Here is a 9,935-nt window from a genome sequence, read left to right as displayed (position 1 = left end):
CAAAGCCCTTCGGTTAAAGGCAGGATATGCAGGAAAAGACAAGAGAAGCCTCTGAGCGTCACTGTCTTCTGAACACTTTAAAACATCAGATGTCTTTCTTGCACACTAAAAAGAAGTCCAAGCTAACAGGGCCATAGACTAAAGTTTGGTTGACAATCCTGTATTAGTTTGTAATTGGCTGCCATCACAAAACTAGGTGGTTTAAAAACAACAGAAATTTATTCTTACTTAAAGTCCAAAATCAAGATGTTGGGAAGATTGTTTGCTTCTGGGATTCTGAGGGAGAATCTGTTCTTGATGTACCTTGGCTTGCAGTTGTATCATTCTAGTTTCTGCCTTTACTGTTGCATGCCTGGTCTTCATCCCTGTGTGCTTCTGTCGAAATTTTCTTCTTTTTTTCTTTTTTTTTTTTTTTTTTTGAGATGGAGTTTTGCTTTTGTTGCTCAAGCTGGAGCACAATGGTGCGATCTCGGCTCGCTGCAACCTCCGCCTCCCGGGTTCAAGCAATTCTGCCTCAGTCTCCTGAGTAGCTGGGATTACAGGCACGTACCACCATGCCAAGCTAATTTTGTATTTTTAGTAGAGACGGGGTTTCTTTATGTTGGTCAGGCTGGTCTTGAACTCCCGACCTCAGGTGATCCACCTGCCTTGGCCTCCCAAAGTGCTGGGATTATAGGCGTGAGCCACTGCGCCTGGTCCAAAATTTTCCTCTTCTTATAAGGCCACCAGTCACCCTGGATTTAGGGCCCATCCTAACCCAATATGACATCATCTTACCTTGAGTACATCGACAGAGACCTTATTTCCAAATAAGGCACGTACACAAGTTCTGATTGGACATAAATGTTGAGAGAACACTATTAAATCCAGTACAAACCCACAGTAAGAAATACATTTTGTATGAACGGATGGAACAAAAAATCTTGCAAAACTATAGTTACTCTTTCTGTGTACAATGAAGTCTAATATTTTTTAGTCTCTTAATTTTAATGTTTCTAAACTTGTAACAATCCACAAAATTGTCCATGATTCAATAACATATACCTATCGTAGTCTGAAAACCCTTAGCCGGATCAACAATCTTTGTCAGTTTCACATTTTAAATCACTTGTAACATTGCACAAACCTGTCTATGGAAAGGTTGGTAAGGCAAAGAGAAGAGTGGAAGGAGATCATTCCTACCACATTTTTTGCAGATCTCCAGAAGAGAGGGGAATGAGTTTATCGGGTAGCATAGAACACAGAGTCACTAGTACCACTGCAATCAACAGAGAGCCACAATTCAGTAGCCAGGATTCTGCAGGGACAGAGATCATGCATACAAACTAGATAGTAATGATGCAGGTCAGGCAAGCCCCAAAACTGGGGCTCTTCCCAAGAGGGTTTGTGGTTTCACTCGGGAAAGAATTCAACAGCAAGCTAGTAACAGAAGAAAACAGGTGGATTGAGGCAACAGTGTAACAGCTCGGTGACTGCTCCTGCAGAGGAGGGCTACCCCATAGGCAGTGTGTGGAGAGGAGCCACTCAGGGAGAGTTCTGCAGTCATATGTATAACCACTTTAAATTACATGCAAATTAAGGAGTGGGTTATTCAGAATTTTCCAAGAAAAGGGTGGTAACTTCAGGGTCATTGCCATGGAAAGGAGTGGTTACGTCTGAGTGTTGACATGGCAATGGTAAACTGTCACAGTGCTGGTGAGTTGGCCTGTCTTATGGAGAGGTGCTTCCACCTCTTCCTTATTTCAGCCAGTCTTCAAACTGCTTGGGAGTTGAGCCCCGCCTCCTACCTCAGTAAGACCATCTCATGGGTTAGCAAAGGTGACCCTTTGAGAAAAAAAAAAAAAAAAAAAAAAAAAGAAGCGCTAGAGGGAGCAGCAAGTATCTAGGTTGCATTTATATTAAATTGTATTTTATATTGTTTCTAATTTAAAATAGCTCTGATTAATACAACTGAGAGGGTATCTGGCTGTTCTTGTGTTTCTTCATCTTCAAAAATTTCTAGGAAAAAGGAGTGAAAACACCCTCAAAAGGAACGCTTCCTACAATTTCTTTGGCTAATGTGTTACTTGAGAAATCTCCAGGTGCCAAATTGAATAATTCTGAGTTAAAGTCCTTGAGAGAGAATAAAGAACAGAGGTGTCCTTTCCAAGTCATTTTTATGACTTGCCCCAAACCTTAACTATAAGCTAAGACTTCATACGAATGATTAACCCAGGAACAAAACTCCTCTACAATATTAATTGATCTAATAAAATATTCTTCCTTAGGCTGCTGCTTACACATTCATTTTATTATCAAGTAGGCAACCAGTCATAGGAGTTATAACTCTCTTTTTTTTTCTTGTACCAACATGCTAGGATGAAGTAACAGATAGTATGATGAGCTAGCCCTTTATAACACTACTCTAGAAAAACTAAAAAAAGAAGTTGTAATTTAAAACAGAAGTTATCAAGGTGAGATTCTAATTTATAGTGTTGTATACATGAATTTCAGAAGGATATGGTTTGTCTGAACTCCTTCTTCTGCACTGGGCTCCTCACAGACTCTCTCTAACCTATATTGTATCTTTATTTAAGGACACTTTTATAAGTTGTTTAAATATAAAAGAGTTGTCATTTTAAACCCACAAAGCACTGGCCAAACCTAGTCTTAAACATAACATATTATGCAAATGATAATAAATACCATACTTGAAAATTGGTATTTATATAATTATATTGCTCTTCATAAAGTGGTTTTAAAGCATTTTCTGTGCTGTAAGGCATTTTTATTACCATACCAGAAATCTAAAGTTATGATATATTTAATATACGCTATGCAAGAAAAACCCTTTGTTTTAGAGATCTAGGGTGCTATCTGGAGAAAATACAGAGCAACTTTGTTTTCTTTCTCATTACAGAGCCCATTATATCCTGAGGCGAAGCTCACAGTGTATACTCACCAGTTCTTACACACTGGATTTGTTTCCCTACCTCCACCACCACCTCTGATGAATGAAAGGGTTTTACAATTAGTTACCTTTTGGCAAGCTCATGGCAATGTTATTTTTAAATTACATTTTCTAATAAACTCCTGGACTAAAGAATGGTTTATTAAGCTACCTCTAAGCAAAGGCCTGGATATTGCTTTTAAAATACAGAGCTATCCCCCTTCCACTTATCTTCAGAATCTTCATAACTGATCTCCCTTTAGGAATGATACAACTTTAAGCTTCAGTTACTGATAAGTATAAAATGAAGTTTGTTAATTAGGGGGAGGCCTTCTCTGAAAACCCAGATTTGTTCTAAACCATAGCATGTATCTGAATGAAAGCAAAACTATTCAGTTATCTGCTTTGTGACATTGTAGCTCAAGCAGATCAGGGATTAAGTTCCACAAGCCATTTGGATCTTCTTTGTCACAGATCAGCCTCAGCTTTTTTTCAAAAAGTTTAATTTATTTTGACCATAGGAAAAATAGCCAAATTAATTTTGACAGCAAATAATCTTTTTGAATAGCAGGCAAATAATTTCTCATAGATCCACTGCAAATGCACTTTTATTCTATTTATGTCTCCATTATTTTCAACTTTGATTTTTGAAAATATTCACTTAATCTCTTATTTTCTTCCTCTACTATTATTATCTATGCCCTTTGATTATCTTCTCATCCAATTATTGAACCACTCTTTCTGCTCTCTATAAATTATGTCACCCAATCATGATAGAACTTAAGAAAAATCTATTATCTCATCCTGAAACTTAAAACGGATAAAATTTGAAGTGTTGGGCATCATATGTGTAATCAAAACTTCACCTTATTGTTGCTTGTCTGCTCATCACTAGTCATATCGAAGCCCTGAACAATATGTTTCTAGTGCAAAAATCAATTATTTGCTATTTTAGAAAAACACCAGCAGGACAACGTTAAATTGAGTTTCATCAATTCAGTTTTAACCAGTGGGGTCAGACTAAATGCCATCTAAACACTGACTTCATTTTCTAAAGAGAGATGCTGCCTAAATAATTTGGCAGAACTCGTAGCGCATCAGCTGAATGTTAGAAGCAGCAACCCAAGTAGATAAAAATAGATTTCCAAATTGCTTGGCCACAAAATTCCTAGGCAACTTTTCCTTAAGTCCTGAGGAGGAGCGTCAAGTGCTCACAATGTTTACTTATCAATCCAACTTGCTCTCAATATCATTTTGTTTCAACTGTGCTTATTTCCAGTCAATAACAGGTAAGTAAATTAATTGATTATATAATACAACCTTTTTCCCATCCCATCACCCACGTGACTGCATTTCTGAGGCAGACAGACGTGCTGTTGTAGATGCTCTTTGGAGGGTATGGGGGAATAACAGATACTCTGAAGACAAAAGACGGTTTGTTGTAAACGGTATTTAACTTCTAGGTATTTCCATTTAAAATAAAATATTTCTCATCTCATCTGCTCCATTTGGAAAAATGTATCTATATCATGTCTAGAAATCCACATGGATGGAAGAGTAAAGAGCAAAAGAACAAGACTGCAAACTGTCCATTTTGGCACTTTGCCTATAGATGTTCTCTTGAATTGGAAAAGAACAAACTTACTTTCCCAAGTTTATCGAAGATTTGATACTGAGAAGTCAACACGGCATTAGATTGCTGTGACTTTAGTTGTTTCGAACATCTTAAAAAGGATAGAAAGTTTTCAGTGACGGGAAACCAAGGGGCCAATCCCCACAGGGCTCAGCATTTCTTTCCCGCCACTAGAGAAGCCTGCTCTAGTGCTCCGCATCGCCAGCCCCTGCCTCCAGTGATGTTCACGGTGAAGGATGCGGCTCCATGACCAGAAACACGAATTAATAATGATGTTGTTGTCAAACAGATCAATCATAACTGTAATATTGTCCTGCTATCTGTTTAAGTTATTTTCACAGTGCTACAATCTGAATGTTTTTGTCCTTACAAAATTCATGTATCGAAATCCTAACCCCAGGGTGATGATATTAGGAGGTGAGGTCCTTGGGTGGTGAAGTTATGAGGGCAGAGCCTTCATGAATGGGATTAGTGCCTTTGTAAAGGAGACCCAGAGGCCGGGCACGGTGGCTCACGCCTGTAATCCTAGCCCTTTGGGAGGCCAAGGTGGGCGGATCACAAGGTCAGGAGTTCAAGACCAGTCTGGCCAACATGGTAAAACCCCATTTCTACTCAAAATAACACAAATTAGCAGGGCGTGGTGGTGGGCACCTGGGCACCTGTATTCCCAGCTACTCAGGAGGCTGAGGCAGAAGAATCGTTTGAACCCAGGAGCTGGAGGTTGCTGTGAGCCGAGATCGTGCCATTGCACTCCAGCCTGGGCAACAAGAGCAAAACTCCATTTCAAAAATAAATAAATAAATAAATAAATAAAACAAAAATAAAGGAGACCCCAGAGAGCTAGCTAGCCCCCTTCTGTCATGTAAGGACACGGCGAGAATGTGCCATCTATGAAAAAGCGTGCTCTCACAAGACAATGAGTCTGCTAGCACTTTTATTTTGGACTTGCCGCCTCCAAAGTGTGAGAAATAGATTTATGTTCTTTACTAGCCACCCAGTGTAGGCTATTTTGTAATAGCCAGGCTGCAGTAAGACACACATACCCTCTGTATTATAGATCAACTTTTAACTTGGGTCACTATTTTCCGTAACTTCAATGACTACCAGAAAACCTCTTCAGAGCCCTGCATTGAGGACTACTGTATTTATTATTGCAATAAAAATAACTACTATTTATTAAACACCTAACTATTCCAGGTATTTTTCTGAGTATTTTATATTATCCCATTTAATATTCAAAATTAGTGTATAAAGGGTACTATTAGCCCCACTTTGCAGCCGAGAAAATCAAGACATAAAGAGGTTTATTTTTCCCAGTGTCACAACGTACAGCAGAGATTTCGGTGAAAAACTGTCTAATCCTAAATCCCATCTTTGTTAAACATTATCTGTTACTCCTCTTCCTCTGCTAACTGGATTCATGGTTAGTAGAACTGGATCCATTATTCCGCTTCCTCTGCTAAGTAGACTCATGGTGAGTTTGCCAAAACTGCTATGCTACATAAACCTGAATAACTTTGACAGCCTTTTGGGACTACATAAACACATTCAGCCAGTGTGTTTAGTCTAGATAAGGTAAACAGAAATGAGAGGCCTGTACCTATGGAGAGTAGGGGAGTTTTGCTTTTGGAGGAATCAGGAGGGCCTTGTTGAATACAACAAGTGAGTTTATAAATGAAAGGCAGCTTTATGCAGCAAATATGTGTATTCTTTCAATTTCTCTTTTACTTAATCAAATCTCATATAAAATTTGTAAAGATAATTAATTGCTTTTTCCTTACATTTAGAAAAGTTCTGGCTCTAGACACAGTTCAAAGAGATCTATCAGGCACGTGGTTTCTCTGATTAAGATTTTTTCAATTAAAATAAGGAGGTAAGCACTTGTCAGTTTTTTGAAATCCCTCTCTAAATTTGGTAACCTTTGAATTAAATTTTTCCATCATCCCAATAAGAGCTAAAACTACTTAACATTTTATAAAACCTTAGAAAATTATTGAGATTAGTTTTATTAATAAGATGCAATAATTAATTTCAAACCAGTTGCATTTGGTTTAGATCAGACATTTGGAATTCTTCATTCTTATCAGTTTTGAAATTTGTTACAGGTGCTAGGAATACAAGGTCTCAACAGTTCTAATTTTGGAACCAATTTTCAGAGACTAGGACACTTCCGTAGGTGAAGGGTATGGCATATGGCAGATATCAAGCAATTCTCCTGCCTCAGACTCCTGAGTAACTGGGATTATAGGCGCACACCACCATGCCCAGCTAATTTTTGTATTTTGCGTAGAGGTGGGGTTTCACCATGTTGGCCAGGCTGGTCTCGAACTCCTGACCTCAAATGATCTACCCGCCTCAGCCTCCCAAGGTGCTGGGATTACAGGCATGAGTCACTGCACAGGCCTGATTTTTTTTAAAATAACAAGAGAACCATTATATCGGTAGTTAGCTAAATGCAATGCCGATTAAGCTACTCATCTATCCATATGTGTAGCCATCTTTCTTCTGATATCAACTAAAAATAAAATCACAGCCCTAATCGCACACGAGATATACCAATTTTGTTTTCATTTTTTTGATCAAGTTCCTTTTAGGACTTTGGTATATGCTGGATGTGTGTTTGTTTAATTAACAAATATATATTTTTCACATTTATATATATAGGTATAAACATATCCTTATGATGGAAACATCCATGTGAATTAATTATAGATATTTATTCTCATACATAAACACATTACATATAAATATAAAAAAATTCTAATTTTTCCAGATGTTTGAACCATGCTGATTACTGAAAAAAATTAAATATCAAAATCTAATTTTATTCTTAGCTACTCTGATCCACACGTGCAGGAGTTTTGCTCAGTTAAAATAACGATAGGAAACTAAAGAGAATGTGACAAATTACATATCCCTATGACTTTTTCATTAATAAGTAAAACAGTCCAAAAAGTCCAATTACTTATTTAACTGTTTATGTACCAGTGATCTAAAGTGAAATTATAAAATGTTTTACTTTTATCTAATTATATAGTATATACATAATTCTTCATTCTCAGACCTCAATCTGAAAAGCTGTAAAAACTGATATTTTCTCACCTAAATCTAGTGCTCAAACTCATTTAGTAATAAATCCCATTCTCAGCTGCTGCATTATCACTTAAGAATCATAAACTTAACCCATCATCAAATGCCCAAATACAACCTGCTGGCAATGCCAATATCATTATGATGTATCCACCTATTCAAGACTCAGCGGCAACCAAATGCTGTAATATAGAGAGATATTTGGCTTACATTCGGACTTTACTAGGTCGAATTTTAACAAAATATTTTTCATAGAAATAAGAAGTACTAGAATGTGGATAGTCTTTATTTTCCCTGTATTTCATGTACAAGTGTTTTACTACACAAATAAACTCCTACAGTATTCCTTTATCTAGCCAAACATCATCATAAGTTGCACTGCAGAAATAGTAACACGTTTGACTACAGGGTTTCCCCAGAGTTTTTGTGTTCTTACATAATTTCCGGCACATGCATGTATTACTTCCTGAAATTTGAAAAGAAAAATCCAAATTTTTAAATATATAAGTATTTGGGATTAAAAAATTAGACATCCTAAATTATTTTCATCTATACATCTATACTAGAATATCTCCTCTTGAACTAGGAGTACATATATATGTACATATATATGTATATGTATCATTGTTTAGTATAAATGAACTTTACTTGGTGTTCATTCACACCCTGTTGACAGCATGACTGGTGGCAAAAATTTCCAGCCTTGTTATCAAAAATTCTTTAATGCTAATTTTTTTTTATTTCTAAGGGCATATTTAGAGGTTGCTATAGATATAGTTGATACTGTTCTAAGTCACCTATGAGATAAAACCTAAACATGACACTGATTGATGATCCTGTCCCATTTCATTGACTCTCCATGGCATAACCTCACATGTCCAACTACTGAGGCTCTCCACATTCACTCACAAGCGTCTGTCAAGTGTTTTTTCTGAACAGCACCTTCAGTGACTGGGAATGTGTGACATTATCTCCAGGTCCATAGGAATGGAAAACATCCTACTTCATTGAAAGCAGATTTTTCTGGCTTCCTGTCCCATCTCAAACCTTAAGAAATCCATTATAATCACCATCATTATCATCCTTTATAAAGCCTCTCATCTTTATTATGGTGCAACTCAACATAGCCAAAGTAGAAATGAGAAGACTTTCAATAAACTGTTATTAATTCCTCTATTAAATGAATTGATATTTAGTTTGACCATTGACTATTCGCATTATCTCATTAGTCCCTCACAACAATGCTGTGAGGTCAAGAGGTCAAGTATGACTCCAGGTAAGTCCAAATAAAGTACACTCTGCTTGTCTTTCTTTTTTTCACCAGCTGAAAGAACATCTGGGGTTCATATGATTCTTTCTCTGGTTTAGCTGGAGTTTGTTGTCAACAACAATCTAAATTAATCAGATTTCTCTTGCCTGTTATTTTATAACTACGTTTTCTTAAAAACATATCCCTGTGTGTAGAACTAATATATCCATATTTAGCAATACTGTATATATATATGAATAATTTTCCCATATGAGGCTCTGTTGTATATAAAATTCTAATTTAAATAGCTCTCAAAATTGTTCTTCATCATAACCAAAATTTGAATAGCTTATTTTTCAAATTGATTTTATTCTGAAAACAGATAAACCATTTACTGGACTAAAATTTTTAACCAACAATGCAATTTGAAAAGTGCTTTGCAAAGAAGCAGTCTATATACATTACCATATTTTAATCCTCATAACACCTCCTTGCAGGAGCTATTATTATTCCCGTTTTAATAAAGAAATAATGGAGGACAATAGTAAAATACCCCAAAACTTAGCATTTTAAAACAACAAATATTTATCGTCTTACACTGTTTCCAAAGGTCATGAGCATGCATATGGTTTTGATGGGCAGGTCTAGCTCTGAGTCTCTCATGAAGCTGCAGTCAAGCTGTCTGCAGTCTCCTCAAGGCTCAATCAGGGCAGGAGGACAGTTTCTAATGTCATTCACATAGTTTTTTGTAGAGTTAATTTCTCCATTGACGTTTGGGCCACATAGGTCTATCCACAGGCTTCCTAAACGTTCTCACAACATGCAATCTGGCTTCCTCAGAGTGAATAATACCAAGATGGAAGCACAGTTTTTAATAACCCAATTTTGTCAGTGACATATCGTCACTTCTGCCACTACCCTATTTGTTTTTAAGTAAGCTACTAGGTCCAGCATCTACTCAAAAGGAGGGTATAATACAAGGGCATGATTACCAGTAAGAGGGGGTCATTGGGGGCCAAGTTCAAGGCTGTATG

The sequence above is a fragment of the Gorilla gorilla genome, chromosome 6, assembly GCF_029281585.2.
Source record: "Gorilla gorilla gorilla isolate KB3781 chromosome 6, NHGRI_mGorGor1-v2.1_pri, whole genome shotgun sequence".
In the NCBI taxonomy this organism is placed as follows: domain Eukaryota; kingdom Metazoa; phylum Chordata; class Mammalia; order Primates; family Hominidae; genus Gorilla; species Gorilla gorilla.
This window is presented reverse-complemented; position numbering follows the sequence as displayed.